This window comes from Saccopteryx bilineata, chromosome 2 (genome assembly GCF_036850765.1).
Source record: "Saccopteryx bilineata isolate mSacBil1 chromosome 2, mSacBil1_pri_phased_curated, whole genome shotgun sequence".
NCBI classification, from domain to species: Eukaryota; Metazoa; Chordata; class Mammalia; order Chiroptera; family Emballonuridae; genus Saccopteryx; species Saccopteryx bilineata.
Genome location: NC_089491.1, coordinates 361,167,635 through 361,190,402, shown reverse-complemented (window position 1 = coordinate 361,190,402; position 22,768 = coordinate 361,167,635). Strand labels below are relative to the sequence as shown.

The window sequence follows — 22,768 nt, the reverse complement described above, 5'->3', positions numbered from 1 at the left end:
TGACCCCTTGCTCAAGCCAGTGACCTTGGGCTCAAATCAACAACTTTGGGCTTCAAGCCAGCAATGTTTGGCCTCAAGCCAGTGAACATGGGGTCATGTCTATGACCAGCGCTCATGCCATTGACCCCACACTCAAGCTGGGTAAGCCTGCGCTCAAGCCAGCAACCTCAGGGTTTTGAACCTGGGTCCTCTGTGTCCCAGTCTGACACTCTGTCCACTGCGTCACCACCTGGTCAGGTCTCACTTGTCATTTTTGTAGAAAATTAGTTAATTGTTTATGTGTGAATCTTTTCTGGACTCGGTTCTATTCCCTCCATCTGTCTCTCCTTACGCCAATACCACACCATCCTGGTTATTGCAGCTCTATAGTAAGTCTTGATATGAGGTAGTGTAAGTTCATTTACCAACTTTGTTCATTCTGAGATTGTTTGACTGTTTTAGAACCTTTGCTTTTTCATCTACATTTTCAAAAGTTCTTGTCTATTTCTTCAAAATAGCCTACTGGAAAAAAAAATAGCCTACTGGGATTTTGATGGGGGTTTCATCAAATTTATAGTTTGGCACTCATACTCAATAATAGCAGTCATTAGTGCTGATCCACATGCAGGTATGTGTGGACATATTGCTCTGTAAAGGACCCTTCTGTTCTGTGAGCCCTCAGTCTTCTCATCCACTAAGGTGTCCAGCACAGACTGCATAGAGCAAGTGCTTGGAATCTGCTCCTTGCCTGTCTGCTTTGGTCCTGAGGAGCTAAGTGAAATTTAAATGGCACGTTCTCTGTGCAAATGACCACTTGCTGGTGGAGATATCTAGCATTTGCTTTCCAGATGGTCTGTCCTACCCACCCTGGTGTTTACAGACAAGTGCTGGCTGGCCTGTCTTTCCTCAGCCCACTCTCCTTGCCTGGACATTCATCTGGCAGGAGTCAGCTTGACCACGTCTCTTCCTGATTTTAGTGAAGGTTGTATTGAGGTTATGATGAGCTGCCAGTCAGCTCTAAAAGAGAAAATTCATATCCAACGAAGGACGGCAAGTAGAAGTAGAATAATATTGGGCAAGAATCTTTCTATTTGATGGATGAGGAAACAGACAGAGGTAAAGTATGATTTACTCAACCTCTTAATGCTAATCAGCCACCAAGTTGAACCAGATTCATATCCCCAGTTCTACAAATCTTGCCAGCAGAGACTTTACAACGATGTTCATTGACCAACAGAAGAGATATAGTATCTTCATTATTTGTTGCAGCTTCCTTGTTTAAACTTTCTTCCTGTGGTCTAATTGGATGTTATTGTTACGAGCAGGTGAAAGCTGGTGTTTCCTTCTCTGTAAGGATCAAGTTTTCCCTTCAGTTTGTGCTGATACGGGTATGCCTTGGGCGGGGCTTACCGCTGTGTCTCGCCCTGCTGCCTGCTCAACCTGCGTCTGTCCAGCTGGCTGGACTGCTGGTTCCAGCTCTCTGCTCTGTCCTCTCTGCTCTGTCAGTTTCTTCCCTGAGGCAAATGGGCAGTGACCACTCATCAGCAGCAGCACCCTTGCACTTGGGCAAGTGGGGGCCCTGCTCTGGACCTTCTGCTTCACAGATGCTGCTCTGACTCTCCTCCAGCTGTACCCCTCCCTAAGGGACAGGAAGTCTGTGGAATCAAGGGGTCCTGCCCACCCAGCATCTATGTCCCACCTCCCTCTTCCTAGCCCACAGTCTGAGTACCTGGCACCTTGGAATTTCTTTTCTTTTTTTATATTTTATTTATTCATTTTAAAGAGAGAGAGAGAGAGAGAGAGAGATTGAGAAGGGGGGAGGAGCAGGAAGCATCAACTCTCATATGTGCCTTGACCAGGCAAGCCCAGGATTTTGAACTGGAGAACTCAGTGTTCCAGGTCGACGCTTTATCCACTGAGCCACCACAGGCCAGGCACCTTGGAATTTCTTGCTTAAAGGTCCTCAGCCTGCTAGTTGGACCTATCTGGGCCTCTCTCCTGAGTCCATCCTCCTGAGCAGCCCTAGGCCAAGGGCAGCATTGATAGAAATTCAACAGGCTGGCTGGGGTTTTGTATAGCCAGTTGTCACGGCCACCATCACAGCCACTGGGCCCATGCAGGTTCGCATTTGATTGGGACAGATGGTAACGAAACAATGGAGCCAAGAACTGGTGGGCCATTAGCTTTAATCTTAGCTTGCACCCAGCGGGCAAGAAATACAAACAGTGGGAAAACACTTACCTTTCCACTCAGGGCTCCCAAAGCCACTGACTTATTCGAGTTTTCCTAGGATCAAAGTTTTCTACCTCACCAGCCTTATTCACCTCTGTTTCCTATCTCCTTCTCTCTGCACAAACTCTGCACAAATTGGCTTCTCCCTTAGCACTCCACCATCTCGGCTGCTTCTCCTCTCCTCCACGTGGCCTTCTCTGCTCTTCCCTCTAATGCTAATCTCAGGAACTGAGAGAGAGCAAGCTCCTGGTCTGCCCCACTTTATAGTGTAGATTCAAAACCTTTAATCCAATATATAAACAAGGAAGTCTCTGATACAAAGTCACTTATCTGAGGCATAATGGGATTCCTCATAAGAGTGCACCACCCCACATCAAAAAGGGTGAGAAAGGCTTAGTCTTAAAACTAAGCCTTAGGCCTGGCCTGTGGTGGTGCTGTGGATAAACTTTCGGCCTGGAATGCCAAGGTTGCCGGTTCGAAACCCTGGGCTGCCCTGGCCAAGGTACATACAACAAGCGAGCAATGAACAACTAACATGAAGCACCTATGAGTTGATACTTCCCAATCCATGCTCCCCTTTCTCTCCTGTCTCTGTAAAATCAATAAATAAAGTATAAAAAAAAACCCCCAAAACCTAAGCCTTAGGCTATAAGGTTTTTGCTTGCTTACAGCCTGTCCCCAACACACATTAATATAATCACGTCCATCCCAAACAAGAAGGGTAACCAATAACATGACCTGGGCAACGGGCCTCCACGTGGGCAGTGCCATCTTTAACAAAGTGAGCATAATATATTTCATCTGCCCAACAGGTGTCTCTGAGACAGGATAATAAGAAGCTGGAAAAATTCCTTGGCAAGTAGAGTGGGGAGACTGAGAGAGATAGCTGAACAAACTGGCTGAGCAATTTACAGCCAGATACAGAGAGTCACCTCTCTAGAGATAACATCTAGGCCTCAAATGTATTTTAGCTCCAGGCCCAGAAAAGCAGCAAAACCAGGTGGGAGACGCCAGGACCAGTTGCAATGACTAATGACCGCCTGCCCCGGCACTGACCAATCAGTAGAGACCACAACCGTGAAAGGGCACACCTAGAAAAGCTGATGATAGCCCTGGCCGATTGGCTCAGCGGTAGAGCGTCGGCCTAGCGTGCGGAGGACCCAGGTTCGATTCCCGGCCAGGGCACACAGGAGAAGCGCCCATTTGCTTCTCCACCCCTCCACCGCGCTTTCCTCTTTGTCTCTCTCTTCCCCTCCCGCAGCCAAGGCTCCATTGGAGCAAAGATGGCCCGGGCGCTGGGGATGGCTCCTTGGCCTCTGCCCCAGGCGCTAGAGTGGCTCTGGTCGCAACATGGCGATGCCCAGGATGGGCAGAGCATCGCCCCATGGTGGGCGTGCCGGGTAGATCCGGTCAGGCGCATGCGGGAGTCTGTCTGACTGTCTCTCCCTGTTTTCAGCTTCAGAAAAAAGAAAAAAAAGAAAAAAAAAGAAAAGCTGATGAGGGCCCTACTGAGCTCTTCTCGGAGACCTTCTCTAAACTCCCAGCCTTTAAAAATCCTCAAAACAAAGGACCCAGGAGCACTCTCCCTCCTAAAAGCCCACTGCTCCTTCCTCTTCCCTCACAGGCAGGTATCTCTTAAGTTCTAAGGGTCCCCACAAGACTTGCAACTAGGGGAGCAAAGGGCGGTGTAGCTTGGCACTCCCTCTGAGCCAACCCCCTGAACCTGTCTCCCAGGCCCCCTTTCCTCCGACTCCACTGAGCTGACAGAAGCCCCATCTAGTCTCTCTCCTGCTGCTCCGTCTATCCTAGGCCCTTCTTTGTTTCACTGTCCCCAGATTTAGTAAACTTACTCTCAAAATCACCTAGACTCACATTGTGAAATCTTTCCTGAGCAAAGTCAAGAACCCGCACACTTTTTTCACCGTTACCTGAAACCTATGTACTCTTATTGATCAGCGTCACCCCGTTAAATCTCTCTCTCTCTCTCTCAAATTTGGCCTTCCAGATTGTTTTAAAGGTTTATTTGTCAAAGTAGGAAGATAGTACATATTTTATTTAACAATATGTCAATTTAATTTATAACTTTTACTATTTAGACATATGGTACGTGGGCCTCCATTTCTACTCTTGCCCCAGGCTTTGAAACTGTTAAGAACAGGCCTGCTGTCCATTTTTTCTACATTTTAAAACCCACTTCGATTGAAACAGGATAATAAGAAGCTAGGAAAATTCCTTGTCAAGTAGAATGGGGAAACTGAGACAGCTGAATAAACCGGCAGAGCAATTTACAGCCAAATACAGGTCACCTTCCTTGAAATAACATCTAGGCCAGAATTTTGGGTCCAGGCTCAGGGGGCTGACTGACCCCCTGCAGGGGCTGATGGCTCCCTGGCCACCCCTGCAGTGGGGCTGGCCCAGCAGTGGGGACCACACAGGGGTTGAGGGGAGTCACAGCTGGAATAGCTGATGAATATTCTATTGAAAACCTCCCCTAAACTCCTTGTCTTTAGAAACCTTCAAAACAAAGGACCCAGGGGCAGTCACCCTCCTGGGAGCCGGCTCTGTTCCACCCCCCTCTAATTCCCCACAGGCGTGCATCTCCTACACTGTAAGGGTCCCCATGGGATTTGCAACCAGGGGAGCAGGGGCAGCAGCAGCTTGTCCAGGGCTTACCCCCTGAACCTGTCCCCAAGGCCTCCTTTTTTTTGCTCATTTCTTTTCCGTAGGTTTCCAGAGAGCCGAAGCAGCCCTGCCTAGGCCCTCCTGTTGCTGCTTCTATCCCGGGCCCTTCCCTGTCTCACTGTTCCCAGCTCTAATAAATTTACTCTCCACATCACCTGGACTTGTGAAGTTTTTCCTGCATGAAGTCAAGAACCCACACATTACTGGCTGGCCCTAGGCAGACCGGAAGGGTCAGGTCCCCTGTCTGGTCACACAACCACTGATTAATTTTTACATTATACCTCATGGTACTTTAAGGGAAAAAAAGAAAGAAAATTTGACATGCTTGACCTGTGGTGATGCAGTGGATACAGCGTTGACCGGGAATACTAAAGTCTCTCCAGTTTGAAACCCTGGGCTTGCCCGGCCAAGGCCCTTACGAGAAGCAACTATTATGAGTTGACGCTTCCTACTCCTCCCCTCTTTCTCTCTTTCTCTAAAATCAATAGATAAAATCTTTAAAAATAAAAAAGTACATAGAAAGAAAAATTCTACAATCAGTTCAATAGGTTGCACTTTGTCCATACGGTGGAGTACCCAAGAGCTTCTAAAACAGAATGAGGCAGCTTCACTTAGGCTGAGCAGGACTAAGAGCTGTAGTGGTGAAACAGGAGAGTGAGGGCAGTGCGAATGGTTTGCTAACACCTCCACCCTGCCCTCTGTTCCCTCCAGCCCCACTGACCTTCCTTGCTGTTTCTCTAACACGCCAGCTCCGGGCATCTCAGCTCAGGTCTTTGCACCTGCTTTTCCCTTCCCCATGAAACACTCTTGTTCAAGATGTCCTGCCTTCATTCTGAGAGGTACCAGTATGTGCCACTCCAAAATACGCCTCTTTGGCACATGATTATTTTGTGCTGGAGGTTAAGAATCTGCAGACACAGGAAAAGCTCTAAAAATAGGGCACATGTTTTCCTCCTTGTAAAAAAATTCCATTTATAAAGAAAATTTCCATTTGTAGAGAGGGCCCCCTCTCTCATACCTGGAAGAGGAGAGTTCTGAATTCCAAGAGAAGACCTTATTTTTTTGTGTGTGTGTCAGAGAGAGAGAGAGATAGAGGAACAGACAGGGACAGACAGACAGGGAGGGAGAGAGATGCAAAGCATCAACTCTTTTTTTTTTTTTTTAATTTTTTAAAAAATTTATTTATTTTAGAGAGGAGAGAGAGAGACAGAGAGAGAGAGAGAAGAGGGGGAGGAGCTGGAAGCATCAACTCCCATATGTGCCTTGACCAGGCAAGCCCAGGGTTTCGAACCGGCGACCTCAGCATTTCCAGGTCGACGCTTTATCCACTGCGCCACCACAGGTCAGGCCGCAAAGCATCAATTCTTCATTGCAGCACTTTAGTTGTTCATTGATTGCTTTCTCCTATGTGCCTTGGCCGGGGTTGGGGGTGGGTGTGTTGTAAAGTACAGTACGTTATTTCCGCAGGTTTACGTAGAGACACCAAGGCAGGATACAGAAGAATTTTTAGGAGGAGGTTTATTAATTAAGCTGGCTGCATATGATCAACAAGGGGTATAGCTGACCCAAGTTGTGCAGTGTTGAATATAACTCTGAGAGGCTGGTTATATACCCTTGACCACATACAGGTTGGGGGGGGGAGCATGACACAATCATTAACAAGCTTATAGCATTTGTCTAGAGCAGGGGTAGTCAACCTTTTTATATTATACCTACCGCCCACTTTTGTATCTCTGTTAGTAGTAAAATTTTCTAACCGCCCACTGGTTCCACAGTAATGGTGATTTATAAAGTAGGGAAGTAACTTTATAAAATTTATAAAGCAGAGTTACAGCAAGTTAAAGCATATAATAATAATTACTTACCAAGTACTTTATGTTGGATTTTTGCTAAGTTTGGCAGAATAAATCTTTGTAAAACAACTTACTATAGTTAAATCTATCTTTTTATTTATACTTTGGTTGCTCTGCTACCGCCCACCATGAAAGCTGGAATGCCCACTCGTGACCGGGTTGATTACCACTACTCTAGAGGATCTATAAAAAACATTAAAACTTTCAAGGTGATACAATAGTGATGTCGTTTTACATATCAAAGACATTCATAAATCTTTTAAAGTCTATCTCCCCTCCTTTGCCTAGAGGTATTCCTTACTCTCAGGATTCCAGGAAGGGAGGGAGAGTTAAAATCAGTGTAGGGTGAGCCTGACCAGGCGATGGCGCAGTGGATGGAGCGTTGGACTGGGATGCAGAGGACCCAGGTTCGGTTCCCCGAGGTCGCCAGCTTAAGCGCGGGCTCATCTGGTTTGAGCAAAAGTCCACCAGCTTGAACCCAGGGTCGCTGGCTCCAGCAAGGGGTTACTTGGTCTGCTGAAGGCCTGTGGTCAGGGCACATATGGGGGGGCAGTCCAGTCAGTGAACAACTAAGGTGTTGCACACACAATGAAAAACTGGTGATTGATGCTCCTCATCTCTCTCCGTTCCTGTCTATCCCTCTCTCTGACTCACTCTCTGTCTCAGTAAAAAATAAATTAATTAAAAAAAAATCAGTGTAGAGTGGTATGTAAATTTTGTCTCTTATTGAAAGGGAAAGAAAATTCTTCAGATAACCTTTTTTCTATAGTTAAACTAAATGACCCAATCCTCCCTGTAAGTCAGGAAACTCCCATATCCTTCTCCCTCCATTCTCTAAAGAAAGGATGGGCCAAGAAGCTTGACTTTTTCTCCTAAAATACTAATATTAATTTTTTTTTTTTTTTTTTTTTTTTACAGAGAGAGAGAGGGAGAGATAGGGACAGACAGGAACAGAGAGAGATGAGAAGCATCAATCATCAGTTTTTCATTGCGACACAGTTGTTCCTTGATTGCTTTCTCATATGTGCCTTGACCGTGGGGCTACAGCAGACCGAGTATCCCCTTGCTCGAGCCAGCGAACTTGAGTCCAAGCTGGTGAGCTTTACTCAAACCAGATGAGCCCGTGCTCAAGCTGGCAACCTCGGGGTCTCGAACCTGGGTCCTCCACATCCCAGTCCGACGCTCTATCCACTGCGCCACCGCCTAGTCAGGCCTAATATTAATTTTTGCAATTCTTTGGCACCTTACCACAGGTGAGGGGGGAGCTACAGCAAACCGAATGACCCCTTGCTCTAGCCAGTGACCTTGGGCTTAAACTGGTGGTGAGCCTTGCTCAAAGCAAATGAGCCTGTGCTCAAGCCAGCCATCTTGGGGTTTTGAACCTGGGTCCTCTACATCCCAGTCTGATGCTCTATCCACTGTGCCACTGCCTGGTCAGGCATAAACCTTATTAAACAATCCTTTACCATACTTTTCCTGGCCCACCTTCCAATAACTTGCTTCTCTGCCCAGAATCCCTCAACCCCCTTTCCTTTGTTTAGCCTAAAATGGTACATAAGCCTCATCATCTGCCTCCTCGGGTTTTTTAAATTATTTTTTAATTAATTAATTAATTAATTTACAGAGACAGAGAGAGGGAAAGATAGGGACAGACAGACAGGAGCGGGGAGAGATAAGAAGCATCAATCATCAGTTTTTCGTTGCGACACCTTAGTTGTTCATTGATTGCTTTCTCATATGTGCCTTGACCGCGGGCCTTTAGCAGATTGAGTAACCCCTTGCTCAAGCCAGCGACCTTGGGTCCAAGCTGGTGAGCTTTGCTCAAGCCAGATGAGCTCGTGCTCAAGCTGGCGGCCTCGGGGTCTCGAACCTGGGTCCTCTGCATCCCAGTCCGACTCTCTATCCACTGTGCCACCGCCTGGTCAGGTTCGTTTTTTTTTTTTTTTAATTAAAAAAGTTAAATATGTTGCAGTAATATTGGTTAATATATAATTTTCAGGTTATAATATGATATCTGTGCACTCTATTGCATGTTCCCCACCTGAAGTCCAGTCCCCTTCTGTTACCACTGTTACCATATATTTGAAATTCTTTACCCACTTCCTCCTCCCCCACCTGTTACCAGCGAGCCAAGGAGACCTCGATTCTGATTTTCTTGTTACCAAACTACAACCGGTCCGGAGTTCAGGTCACCCAACGCTGCAATAACCAATAAGCAAAGATTGGGTCTGAGAGGGAAACAGGCATCTTTCATCAAGATTGCCAGCAACCTGAGAGAACAGGGGACATTGCTTAGCCCAAAGCCTGCCTCAAAATCTAGGCTGTGAAGGCTGATTATATAATTTCTCAGGGGAGGTTAGTACAATGGGCTGCATGCAGTTAATCCCATGGGAGTCATAAAGCAGGACGGCCAGTTCCCGGAATCTTAATCTCTTTTCCAGGATGTCAAGGTCCTCCCGATCTAATCACAATCTTGACTGCTTCTTGGGCGCCAGTCATCCTCCTCAGGGGCCATGGGAACATCCTGCTTCAGTAGCTTTCCCGCGTTCCCTGGTGGGGAAGCTGAAGACACTCTGGGAAATAGTTACATACTAGCAATCATAGGCATGTATTTTCTTATTGATTATATATTATATTGATACCATGTCTTTCTTGAAGGAAAGAATTCAGTCAAGAGACAAAGTTAAGCAAGTAAAGCAAGGATTTATTGGCTGTGTAGGAGGAAAGTCAGAGAAAAGGAAGCCTTGGAGACAGGTCCAGGGGGTAAGCCTGGACAAGCTGCCACTGTCCATTGCTCTCCTAGCTGCAAGTATTGTGGGGTCCCTTAGAGCTTAGGAGAAAGAGAGAGGCAAGAAAAATGCCCCTGGGGCCCTAGCGTGGTGGCTCAGTAGATAGAGCATCACCCCAGCACACCAAAGCTGCAGGTTCCATCCCCAGTCAGGGTACATATGAGAAACAACCAATGAGTACACATCTAAATGGAACAATTCAGTGGAATAATGAGTCAATGCTTCTCTCTCTCTCTCTCTCCCTTCCCCCCAAATCAATGGGGAAAATACACGCCTGAGGGGAAGGAGAGGAAGAAGGGAAAGTGGGGAAGAAGGAGGAAGGAGGAGGAGTGGGAGGGGGAGAGGAGGAAGAGCATGCTGGGTCCTCCATGTTAAGGGCTTTTAAGGGTGGAGCGTGTAGGGGAGGTCCCATAGGAGGATCTCATTAGAATAGTCATCAGCTCTCCAGGTGTGTTCTTCTAGGGTTGTAGTCTCCACTGATTGGTTGGCACCAAGGCAGGGGGTCATTAGTCAATGCAACTGATCCTGATGTCAGCTATGACATTGCTTGTCTGGTTTTGCTGCTTTTCTGGGCTTGGAGCTGAAACATTTCTGAGGCCTAGAAACTGTTATTCCTAGGGGTTAATGCCTAAGGGCTGTGCTTTTGCCTCCTTGTTTATCCTCCCCCCCCCAAGGGGATCTAACCTGCATGACTAGCAACATGCTAGAGGACGGTGCAAACGCATGATCAGTGATACAAAAGGTCAGTGGATCTAAACCACAAGCAATAGTGGAGGAAAGGTTACCATGGAAGCAAGATTCTTGGTCTCCCAATTTTGCTCGTTGCTAGGCACCTGGGGTTTTCTGCTCTGGTGACCTTCTGTGCCTGGTCTATAGTCTTTGCTCTGCTCATGTCTAACACACCCTTTTTCCTATCTAATTGTCATTCTGTTTGTATTTTATGTGTTTGTTACTTTTTGTTTAATATTCCACATATAGGTGATATCATATCATTCTTTTTTTTTTTTGTGCACACATGTGCGCACAATATATAGAGAGAGACAGAGAGAGGAACAGACAGGACAGACAGACAGGAAGGGAGAGAGATAAGAAGCATCAATTCTTCGTTGCAGCACCTTAGCTGTTCATTGATTGCTTTCTCATATGCGCCTTGACCACGGGCCTTCAGCAGACCAAGTAACCCCTTGCTCAAGCCAGCGACCTTGGGTCCAAGTTGGTGAGCTTTTTGCTCAAGCCAGATGAGCCCGCGCTCAAGCTGGTGACCTCGAGGTCTCAAACCTAAGTTGTTCCGCATCCCAGTCCGACGCTCTATCCACTGTGTCACTGCCTGGTCAGGCTGTATGTCTGCTTTTTACATATTTTATTTATTTTAATTTTTTGTGACAAAGACAGCGGGACAGATAAGGACAGACAGACAGGAAGAGAGAGAGATGAGAAGAATCAAATCTTCATAGTAGCATTTTAGTTGTTCGTTGATTACTTTCTCATCTGTGCCTTGACCAGGGGGCTACAGCAGAGCAAGTCACTCCTTGCTCAAGCCAGGAACCTTGGGCTCAAACCAGTGACCATGGGGTCATGTCTGTGGTCTCACACTCAAGCCAGCGACCCCGTGCTCAAGCTGGTGAGCGCACGCTCAAGCCGATGAGCCTACACTCAAGCCAGTGACCTTAAGGTTTCGAACCTGGGTCTTCTGTATCCCAGTCCAATGCTCTATCCACTGCACCACTGCCTGGTCAGGCTGTATGTCTGCTTTTCAAAAGAGTTTTTAAATTGATTTTAGAGAGAGAGGAAGGAATAGAGAGAGAAACATCAATTTGTTTTCCATTTATCCATACATTCATTGGTTGAATCTTGTATGTGCCCTGACTGGGGACTGAGCCTGCAACCTTGGCATATCGATCGGGTCAACGCTCTAACCAACTGAGCTCTTCAGCCAGGGCTATGTACATCTTCTTTATCCAATTGAAGCTTAGATTGCTTCCATTGGCCCCTCTTTGAGTCACCTATTTTTTTGTGTGAGTAAACCCTAGTGTCTGTATAATTAGAACATTTTTTCCCTTTGTTAATCTGTCTTCTATCAGTTTGATTCACAGGCCCCTAGACATTGAACCCAGGAGGGTAGAAGGAAAAAGATTTTTCCTTCTCTACAATTCAAAGGTCATCTTATCAGAGAAGCCTTCCCTGACTACTCCCATGTTCCTTACTGGCCTTTATTTTTCTCCATAGTATTTATCACCACTTGACTTATACATCTAGTTGTTTGTTTATGTGTTATTCAGAAACTTTTTTTAAATTAAGTGAGAGCAGGGAGGCAGAGAGACAGATTACTACATATGCCCAGACCAGGATCCACCTGGCAAGCCCCCTATGGGGCAATGCTCTACCCATCTGGGAATCACTCCATTGCTTGGTGTAAAGCCAGTAGCCACGGCCACCATCACAGCCGCCTGGCCAATGCAGGTTCGCATTAGATTCAGACAGATGGTAATGAAACAACAGAGCCAAGAACTGGTGGGTCATTACCTTTAATTCTAGCTTGCACCTGGCAGTCAAGCAAAAACACACACTGGGCTCCAAAACTCACTCATTCAGTGCTCACAAAGCTACTGCCTTATCCTAGTTTCCTAGAATCAAAGGTTTCTAGCTCACTAGTCTCATTCTCCTTTGTTCCCCATCTCCTTCTCTCTGCACAAACTCTGCACAAACTGGCTTCTCTTTTAGCACTCCGCCATCTTGACTGCTTCTCCTCTCCTCCACGTGGCCTTTATCTGCTTTTTTTTTTTTTTTTTTTTTTTGTATTTTTCTGAAGCTAGAAACGGGGAGAGACAGTCAGACAGATTCCCACATGCGCCAGACTGGGATCCACCCAGCACGCCCACCAGGGGGCGACGCTCTGCCCACCAGGGGGCGATGCTCTGCCCCTCCGGGACGTCACTCTGCCGCGACCAGAGCCACTCTAGCGCCTGGGGCAGAGGCCAAGGAGCCATCTCCAGCACCTGGGCCATCTTTGCTCCAATGGAGCCTCGGCTGCGGGAGGGGAAGACAGAGATAGAGAGGAAGGAGAGGGGGAGGGGTGGAGAAGCAGATGGGTGCTTCTCCTGTGTGCCCTGGCTGGGAATCGAACCCGGGACTTCTGTACGCAAGGCCAACGCTCTACCACTGAGCCAACCGGCCAGGGCCATATCTGCTCTTTTTTCTCTGCTCTCTCCTCTAATGCTAATCTCAGGAACCAAGAGAGAGCAAGCTCCCGGTCTGCCCCCATTTTATAGTGCAGAAGTCAAAACCTTTAATCCAATATACAAATAAGGAAGTCTCTGATACAAAGTCACTTATCTGAGGCATAATAGGATTCCTCATGAAAGTGCACCACCCTACGTCAAAAAGGGTGGGAAAGGCTTAGTCTTTAAACTAAGCCTTAGGCTATAAAGATCCTGCCTGCTTACAGCCTGTCCCCCCACATCCAAAGCAAACTATAAGTGAGCAAACATATATATCATATTTACAAACTTATTTTACCAACACTCAGCAACCAAGTTGCTTTTAGCACCTGAAATGAAGAACACTAGAATCATCCTCAGTGTCCCAGGGTCAACTTGCTCAAGCCAATTGAGCTATGGCTGAGGGAGGATGGGGGGAGAGAGAGAGAGAGAGAGAGAGAGAGAGAGAGAGAAAGAGGGAGAGGAGGTGTGGAGAGGCAGATGGTCACTTATGTGTGCCCTGAGAATCAAACCTGGGACATCCACACACCAGGAGAATCAAACCTGGAACATCCACACACCAGGCTAAATCTCTACCACTGACAGAAGCAGATTAAGGTTGGTTGAGGCTCCAGGTGCAGAAGAAAATATTGGGCCTCCTAAAAAAAAAGAGAGAGACAGGGAAAATAAAAATACATGTTAACCATATTTTTATTTTTTTTATTTTTTTATTTTTTTCCATTTTTCTGAAGCTGGAAACGGGGAGAGACAGTCAGACTCCCGCATGCGTCCAACCGGGATCCACGCGGCACGCCCACCAGGGGCGACGCTCTGCCCACCAGGGGGCGATGCTCTGCCCCTCCGGGGCGTCGCTCTGCCGCAACCAGAGCCACTCTAGCGCCTGGGGCAGAGGCCAAGGAGCCATCCCCAGCACCCGGGCCATCTTTGCTCCAATGGAGCCTCACTGCGGGAGGGGAGGAGAGAGACAGAGAAGAAGGGGGGGGTGGAGAAGCAAATGGGTGCTTCTCCTATGTGCCCTGGCCGGGAATCGAACCCGGGTCCCCCGCATGCCAGGCCAACGCTCTACCGCTGAGCCAACCGGCCAGGGCCCGGTAGTTCTATTCTTAATTTTTTGAGGAACCACCATACTTTCTTCCATAATGGTTGTACTACTTTACATTCCCACCAACAGTGAATGAGGGTTCCATTTTCTCCACAGCCTCTCCAACACTTGTTATTACCTGTCTTGTTGATAATAGCTAATCTATCAGGTATGAGGTGGTAACTCATTGTAGTTTTGATTTGCATTTCTCTAATAACTAGTGAAGATGAGCATCTTTTCATATATCTGTTGGCCATTTGTATTTCTTCCTGGGAGAAGTGTCTGTTCACGTCCTCTTCTCATTTTTTTATTAGATTGTTTGCTTATTTGTTGTTGAGTTTTGTGAGTTCTTTGTGTATTTTGGATATTAGGCCCTAATCTGTGCTGTTGTTTGAAAATATCTCACATTTAGTTGGCTGTCTGTTTGTTTTGTTGTCAGTTTCTTTTCCTGTGCAAAAGCTTCTTAGTCTGATGTGGTTCCATTCATTTATCTTTGCCTTCACTTTCCTTGCCTTTGGAGTCAAATTCATAAAATGTTCTTTATGGCCAAGGTCCATGAGTTTAGTACTTATGTTTTCTTCTATGTAATTTATTTTTTCAGATCTTATATTTAGGTCTTTGATCCATTTTGAATTAATTTTGGTACAAGGAGACAAACTGTAGTTGACTTTCATTCTTTTGCATGTGGCTCTCCAGTTTTCCCAGCACCATTTATTTATTTATTTTTATTTTTTTATTTTTTGTATTTTTCTGAAGCTGGAAACGGGGAGAGACAGTCAGACTCTCGCATGCGCCTGACCGGGATCCACCCGGCACGCCCACCAGGGGCGACGCTCTGCCCACCAGGGGGCGATGCTCTGCCCCTCTGGGGCATCGCTCTGCCGAGACCAGAGCCACTCTAGCGCCTGGGGCAGAGGCCAAGGAGCCATCCCCAGCGCCCGGGCCATCTTTGCTCCAATGGAGCCTCGGCTGCGGGAGGGGAAGAGAGAGACAGAGAGGAAGGAGGGGGAGGGGGTGGAGAAGCAAATGGGCGCTTACTCCTATGTGCCCTGGCTGGGAATCAAACCCGGGTCCCCCGCACGCCAGGCCGACGCTCTACCGCTGAGCCAACCGGCCAGGGCCCCAGCACCATTTATTGAAGAGGCTTTCTTTTCTCCTTTGTGGTTTTGGTTCCTTTATCAAAGATGATTTGACCATATATATGTGGTTTTATTTCTGGGCTCTCTATTCTGTTCCATTGGTCTGAGTTTCTATTTTTCTGCCAATACCAATTCTGTTTGGATTATTGTGGCTCTAGAATTTGAAGTCGGGTATTGCAATGCCCCCAGCTTTGTTCTTTTTCCTTAGGATTACTTTGGCTATTCAGGGATTTTTTTATTTTTTATTTTTTGTATTTTTCTGAAGCTGGAAACAGGGAGAGACAGTCAAGACAGACTCCCGCATGCGCCCGACGGGGATCCACCCAGCACGCCCACCAGGGGCGATGCTCTTCCCACCAGGGGGCGATGCTCTGCCCCTCCGGAGCGTCGCTCTGCTGCAACCAGAGCCACTCTAGCACCTGGGGCAGAGGCCAAGGAGCCATCCCCAGCGCCCGGGCCATCTTTGCTCCAATGGAGCCTTGGCTGCGGGAGAGGAAGAGAGAGACAGAGAGGAAGGGGGGGGTGGAGAAGCAAATGGGCGCTTCTCCTATGTGCCCTGGCCGGGAATCGAACCCGGGTCCCCCGCACGCCAGGCCGACGCTCTACCGCTGAGCCAACTGGCCAGGCTATTCAGGGATTTTTATAGTTCCATATAAACCTGATGATTTTGTTCCATTTCAAAAATATTATGTACTATTGGCCCTGGCCGGTTGGCTCAGTGGTAGAGTGTTGGCCTGGCGTGCAGGAGTTCCGGGTTTGATTCCCAGCCAGGGCACACAGGAGAAGCACCCATCTGCTTCTCCACCCTTCCCCCTCTCTTTCCTCTCTGTCTCTCTCTTCCCCTCCCGCAGCCAAGGCTCCATTGGAGCAAAGTTGGCCCGGGCGCTGAGGATGGCTCTGTGGTCTCTGCCTTAGGTGCTAGAATGGCTCTGGTTGCAACAGAGTGATGCCCCACACGGGCAGAGCATCGCCCCCTGTTGGGCATGCCGGGTGGATCCCAGTTGGGCACATGTGGGAGTCTGTCTGACTGCCTCCCTGTTTCCAACTTCAGAAAAATACAAAAAAAAAAAATTATGTACTATTAATGTTAAAATTGCACATATGAAACCAAACTTTGTGTCATTAGAAAAAACTGTAAAGTAGGGGTTTTGCAGGGCCCTTCAGAAATCAGGGCCCAGGGTGCATGCTTGATGTGCCCAACATTAAATCTGCCTCTGACAACTGAGCCAACTAGCCAGGGCCTGAAAACTTTGTTTTGTTCACTGCTGTACCTCCAACAGTTAAGGCAGTGTTTGGCATACGATAAGCATTCAGTATATACTTATTAAGTAACATATGCATAAAAAGTATATGACATATATGCATACATGTATAAGCCTGGCATAATGCTAAACAGGTAAAGTGGTTGTCTCTTTGGAAGGCAGGAAAGACATTTTGTCTCCACAAGTCTTGCTTAATTGCAACTCTAACATAATGATTCACGTCTGGGCCATGTCTGCTGGTCTCTTCACACTGCAAGGAGCAGGAAGATGGGACCTAACCACTTAAGATTCTGTTTGCATAGCCCCTCCCCTGCACCATCTGTAAGTGCTGTACAGATGAAGAAGCTGGGGCCTCTCCCTGGACTTCAGTTTCCTTCAGAATGTTAATTGATTATGCCTACACTTCCAGCTTATTTCCAGAATTCAAAGCTCTAAGTTTCTTCTTGTATTAGTTTTTTTTTTTTTTTTTTTTAGAGATTCTTTTTTTTTAAAAATGTATTATTTATTTATTTATTCATTTTAGAGAGGAGAGGGAGAGACAGAGAGAGAGAGGAGAGACAGAGAGAGAGAAGGGGGGGAGGAGCTGGAAGCATCGACTCCCATATGTGCCTTGACCAGGCAAGCCCAGGGTTTCGAACCAGTGACCTCAGCATTTCCAGGTTGACGCTTTATCCACTGTGCCACCACAGGTCAGGCTTGTATTAGTTTTTGTTGATTTATGCTGCCATCTCCCTGTCTGAGCAAAGGAAAATCCTAGATCCCGGCCTTGCTGGATGATAGCCGAACAGTTGTCCTCATGCTTGCCTCTGTGGGCTGCTATTTAACTTTGAGTCCCTGAGACCTGTTGGTTCTGAGGCGGTGACTCCAAGGCTCCCTGTCACCAGGAACACTCCTGGAAAGCGTTAAAGAGAAACAAAGATGAACATGAGCATGAGTTAATGGCGGTGAAGACAGGTTTTATGCAGTACTACTGCAGCAGGGGAAAGAGACTTCTTTCATGCAGAACTGAGCTTGAGGCTGATCTGTGTGGAGGTGACAGCCTTTTAAAGGGAGAATGAGGGAACAGGGAGGGAAAGTTAAGTGGGAGCTCCAGCATTGCCAAGAAAGTGAAAAGTTACAAAAGCGTAAGTGGTTAATGTTGGTGCGATTAGGCCACCAGTGTCTAACTGGCACCCAGGTTAGGCTCCTATCCTCCTACAGAGATGAGGACACAGGGGCACTGTGCTTCCTGACAATTACACTTTAAAGAAACGGCTCTCACGATGTTCAGACAGGCACTCTTGGGTTCTGGGAGAAAGGATGTAAAACAGCATAGTTAGATATTAGATTTTTTTTTTTTTTTTTGACAAGTGGGAAAAGGGAAACAGAAAGGATTTACAACATTGTTTGGAAAAAAAAATAAATGCTCTGAAAAAATGGAGGTCGGGAATCTATCAGCAGATATTGTCTGGAACCAATGATAATTTCTTTTGGAAACTGTAAAGCCAGAAGCCATGGCCACTATCACAGCAGCCTGGCACATGCAGGTTCGCATTGGATTCGGACAGTTGGTAAAGAAACAACGGAGCCAAAAACTGATGGGCCATCTTCTTTAATCCTAGCTTGCACCCGGCGGGCAAGTAAAAAACACACACTGGGCTCCAAAACCTACTCACATTCAGTGCTCACAAAGCTACTGACTTATCCGAGTTTCCTAGAATCAAAGGTTGCTAGCTCACCAGACTTATTCACCTCTGTTCCCCATCTCCTTCCTTCTCCCTGCACAAACTCTGCCCAAACTGGCTTCTCACTCAACACTCCGCCATCTTGGCTGCTTCTCACTCAACACTCCACCATCTTGGCTGCTTCTCCTGGCCTCCATGTGGCCTTCCTGTGCTCTCTGCTCTGCTCTCTCCTTTAATGGTAATCTCAGGAACCGAGAGAGCAAGCTCCTATTCTGCCCCTATTTTATAGTGTAGAAATCCAAACCTTTAATCCAATATACGAAATAGGGAAGTCTCTAATACAAAGTCACTTATCAGAGACATGATGGGATTGTACCACCCCACATCAAAAAGGGTGGGAAAGGCTTAATCCCAAAACCAAGCCCCAGGCTATAACGATCCTGCCTGCTTACAGCCTGCCCCCAACACACATTAATATCACCTGGGCGACAGCCTCCACGTGGGCAGCGCCATCTTTAACAATGTGAGCATAATACATTTTATCTGCCCAACAGAAGAAGCTTTTGAGTTTTTTTCAGATAGGAACTCAAGGTAGGGCTGGGTCATCACAAGGATACTGCAGCTTTAGGCTGCTAGAAACAGTGTTAGATTTATTTTTGTTTTGTTTTGTTTTTGTTTTTTACAGAGACAGGGAGTCAGAGAGAGGGATAGATAGGGACAGACAGACAGGAAAGGAGAGAGATGAGAAGCATCAATCATCAGCGTTTTGTTGTGACACCTTAGTTGTTCATTGATTGCTTTCTCATATGTGCCTTGACCGTGGGCCTTTAGCAGACCAAGTAACCCCTTGCTCAAGCCAACGACCTTGGGTCCAAACTGGTGAGCTTTGCTCAAACCAGATGAGCCCACGCTCAAGCTGGTGACCTCGGGGTCTCGAACCTGGGTCCTCCGCATCTCTCTCTCTCTTCCTCTCTCTCTCTCTGTCTGACGCTCTATCCACTGCACCACTGCCTGGTCAGGCTATTTTTTTTCCCAAGCCTCTGTGTGTTGAGGGGCAAATGAAATCATTTGTGTTTAGAGTTGCAGTTATTACAGGCCAAGGTTGAAGCCCAGTTGAGATGAGGGCTCAGAGAAACCTGACTGAAAGGTGGTCAAGGAGAGACTCTTTATCAAGGAAGGTAAAAGTTAATGGGGCTGTTTCTGCTGAGGTTGGTAAAGTCTGAAAAATAAGCAGTATGTTGGTTCCAATGTTCTGTACATGGCCAAAAACAGAACCAAAGGCAACATGGGATCAGGTTGGCATCTGTAGAAAGAGAGTAGACAGATTCTCTCCTCAGTGGCATCCTGACTGTGGACTTTCAGTCCTGAAAGGGTCAACCTTGGTGTTGGGCAGATAAAATGTATTATGCTCACTTTGTTAAAAATAGGCGCTGCCCACGTGAGGCTGTCGCCCAGGTGATATTAATGTGTGTTGAGAATCCTTGTAGCCTGGGGCTTGGTTTTGGGATTAAGCCTTTCCCACCCTTTTTTGATGTGGGGTGGTACAATCCAATCATGCCTCAGAGAAGTGACTTTGTATTAGAGACTTCCCTATTTTGTATATTGGATTAAGAGTTTGGATTTCTACACTATAAAATAGGGAAGGAGCGGGAGTTTGTGCTCTTGGTTCCTGAGATTATCATTAGAAGAGAGAGAGAGGAGAGCAGAGAAAGGCCACGTGGAGGAGGCCAGGAGAAGCAGCCAAGATGGTGGAGTGCTGAGTGAGATGCCAGTTTGTGTAGAGTTTGTATTTGGGATAAGGAAGGAGATGGGGAACAGAGGTGAATAAGTCTGGTGAGCTAGAAACCTTTGATTCTAGGAAACTCGGATAAGTCAGTGGCTTTGTGAGCACTGAATGTGAGTAGGTTTTGGAGCCCAGTGTGTATTTTTACTTGCCCGCCGGGTGCAAGCTAGAATTAAAGACTATGGCCCATCAGTTCTTGGCTCCGCTGTTTCTTTACCGACTGTCCGAATCCAATGCGAACCTGCATGGGCCGGGCTGCTCTGATGGTGGCCCTGGCTGTGGCTGCTGGCTCTACACTTGGTGTGAATCAGAATCCTTGGGAGAACATGAAGATGATTCCAGGCCCCACCTCCAGGCCGGTGACTCTGCATATTTAACAAATCCTTAGGTGCTGCTGACACAAGAGGCCCCAAGGCCACATTTGAGAAGCTGGTTTAAAGTATAAACATTATCTCTCAAACAGACACACACAACCAGAAGCCCTCTTCAGCCAAACACCCTCCGTAATGATCTCCGGAGTCAGCATGCCTGCTGGACACTGCCTCCATTGCTATTTAGTTTTCACGGGCCCATTTATCTCTAGGTTGCGACCTTGCAGCCATTGCTGGCTGGAAGTCCACTACTCAGCCGACTTTACAGCACCCAGATCTTCACCTTGGCCTGTAGGTCACTCCAAGGCCTCCTTGGGTGCCTGGGGACTGCCACCTTCTCACTGCCCACCTCCCTTCCAGGGCCTGGGGTCCAGGGCCTGTCTTTGAAGCTATTGTCCCAAGCCTCAGGAATAACCAGACAAGAACACTTAAGAGAACAGGGAGGTCTAACTTCCCTTGGTCTGCTGTAGGTTATTAATTATAAAATGCTATGGGTCCAGTAGCAAAGACCATACCTAGCCCCCAGATCTTGTTTTCTAATACTAGTAAGTGGCTGATTCTAGGACTGGGGCAGGAAATACACAAAATGAGCCTCGAAGATCCTGTAGTTCCAGAAAGTAAGAACTGGAAGCTGCTTAAGGAAAAGATAGTGATGTTTGTTATCCAATAATAAGAAAGGGCAGTCAAGACCCGTTTCATGACAAGACTATCCATTCAGAGGGGTCCTGCCAACCAGGTGACCTGAGGCTGGGGTTCTCCCGCCCTTGCCAACAGGTTCCAGGTGGGAGAGGGCGGAGCGGGGCGGGCGCCTGGGTCCCTGCGGTCGCCGCCAGAGGGCAGCCAGGGAGCACGCCCGGCGGCTGGGCTGAACCCGCAGGTAAGTCTGATTAAAGTGGGGCCGCCCCCACTTTCTGGGCTGGGTCTCGGGCCTGGGGAGTGCATTTGGCTCCGTGGCGGGAGCCGAGGGGGTCCACAGGGCGGCCCTGGGGCAGAGGACGGGAGCTCTCTGCGCCCGGGGAAGGGGCGAGTCCCAGGGACGGCGGGGCGCGGGCAGCGCCTGGCCCGGCCCCGGCCCCCGGACGGTTGGCACTTTGCGTCTGGCCTGCAACCCGTTCCGGGACCCTCTCCGGAGCCCGTTGGGTGCTCCGAGGTGGGACCGTGAGAGTGGCCAAGTGGGGGAGGGGAAAGCGGGCGAAGGCGTCCACGGACACCAGGCGGCGCTGGGGTGAGCGTGCCGGCGAGCGAGTCAACAAGTGCGATGTTTACCCAGCGCCTGCTGGGGCGCCCACGTGCGGCGGGAGCGCCCTGGGTGTCGCCGCGCCCGCGCCGGGCGGTGCGCCACTGCCCCTCCGCCTTGCCTTTGGTGAGGATCCCGCACTCCAGAAGATTGGCGTGGGGCGCCGTGGCCGGCCCTGGCCCTGGACATGGTTAAGATGCCCAGGAGTGTGTGCGAGACGGAGGGGTTTCTCACTGGCCAGGCAGAATTCCTCGGTTTCAGCCCGAGAATCATGCCCCAGGTTTGTTTTCCAGCCCTCCGGAAACCCACTCCCAGCAGTCAGGCCCGCCTCTGTTTTTCCAGGCAGAAGGTTTGGAGGTAGTGTTGAAATCCATCCTGTGCACTTCAGCTTGAAGGCTCCGGGCTCACAATGGTTCCCATGACCTCTGTGCTGTTACGATGGAAGCCTCCTTTCTTGGGCTGTGGAGAGGGCTTTGTTGGGAAGTCTGGGAATTTTGACGCCTGTTGCCAGGCTGGCTGCTCAGAGGCTGAGGATCCGGATTTTCCCATCTGGCTAGTCTGTTCTCCCACCCAGAGGTTTCCCTGGAAGAAGTGTGATGCGAAAGGGGGAAACCCATCCTCAGTGAGGTTCAGGGCCAGGCAGTTCATGTGAATGATCAGGTTATCTGTGAGGCTGCATGGGGATCTTGGTACTCCTAGCAGTCTGAGGGCTGGAGGAGTCAGGTTTCCCCGACTACCCTGGTAAAGCCAGTCTCTGCCTCAACCCACTCCCACACCTTGAGAAATTGTGCCCTTAACCTTAACCAGGTTTTCATATCCCTCTATTCTCCTGATAGCCATTGGCCTCCCATCCTTTTTTGGGGTGGGGTGGGGGTAATAAACGTGCATGGGAACCATGGCTTCCTTCCCACCTCTCACTGTCACGTTTTCCCAACAAGTGCTCTGCACCTGCTGCCTGCCTCTCAGCTCCACGCCTCCCCTCCTAATCCTCCGCAGCCTGGCTGCTGGCCCTACCATTTCGCTGAAACCGCTTCTCTGGAAGTCGTCTTGTTTCCAGACACTGCTCTTTTGTCTGCCTTGTCCACGTGCCCAGATGTGGACCCCTGTGTGCACGTGTCCTCTTTGCAGCTTTCTCTGCTGTGATTTCTGGGGCACTCCTTCCTCCTGGCTTTGTTCTTATTTCTGCATTTTCCTTCTCCTCTTCCGACCTCTCTTCCCTCTTTTCTGCACCATTTTGTGAGGCCCTGGGTTTAGCTTCTTAGGGAGCTCCCACCCTGGGGTCCAGCTAGAGTCCTGACTCCTTGGGTGCCCAGTGATACCCCACACTCAGCATGTGCAAGGCTGGCCTACCCTTCTGGGCAGCTGCCCTCACTTAACAGCAATCGGTTTCCTCCTCCAATGTCATACTCACTTTTCCCTGAAGTATCTCTGCCTCTCCCTGGCCTTGAACATCTCAGGTCAGAGTTCAGAGGCCCCTT

The 22,768-nt window shown here is 48.3% G+C and overlaps 1 protein-coding gene across 2 annotated transcripts in view; it reads left to right on the top strand.

Annotated features, from left to right (window-relative positions):
* The first annotated feature begins 20,886 nt into the window (after positions 1 to 20,886).
* Positions 20,887 to 22,768, top strand: part of RPH3AL (rabphilin 3A like (without C2 domains)) — a 170,722-nt gene continuing 168,840 nt past the window's right edge. The window contains exon 1 of one of the 2 annotated variants that reach the window (XM_066263110.1): positions 20,887 to 20,930. The gene's annotated coding sequence lies outside the window, so the exon portion shown is untranslated. Of the gene's footprint in view, positions 20,931 to 21,545; positions 21,571 to 22,768 lie in introns of those variants that run through there. The other variant, XM_066263113.1, reaches the window with a different exon arrangement.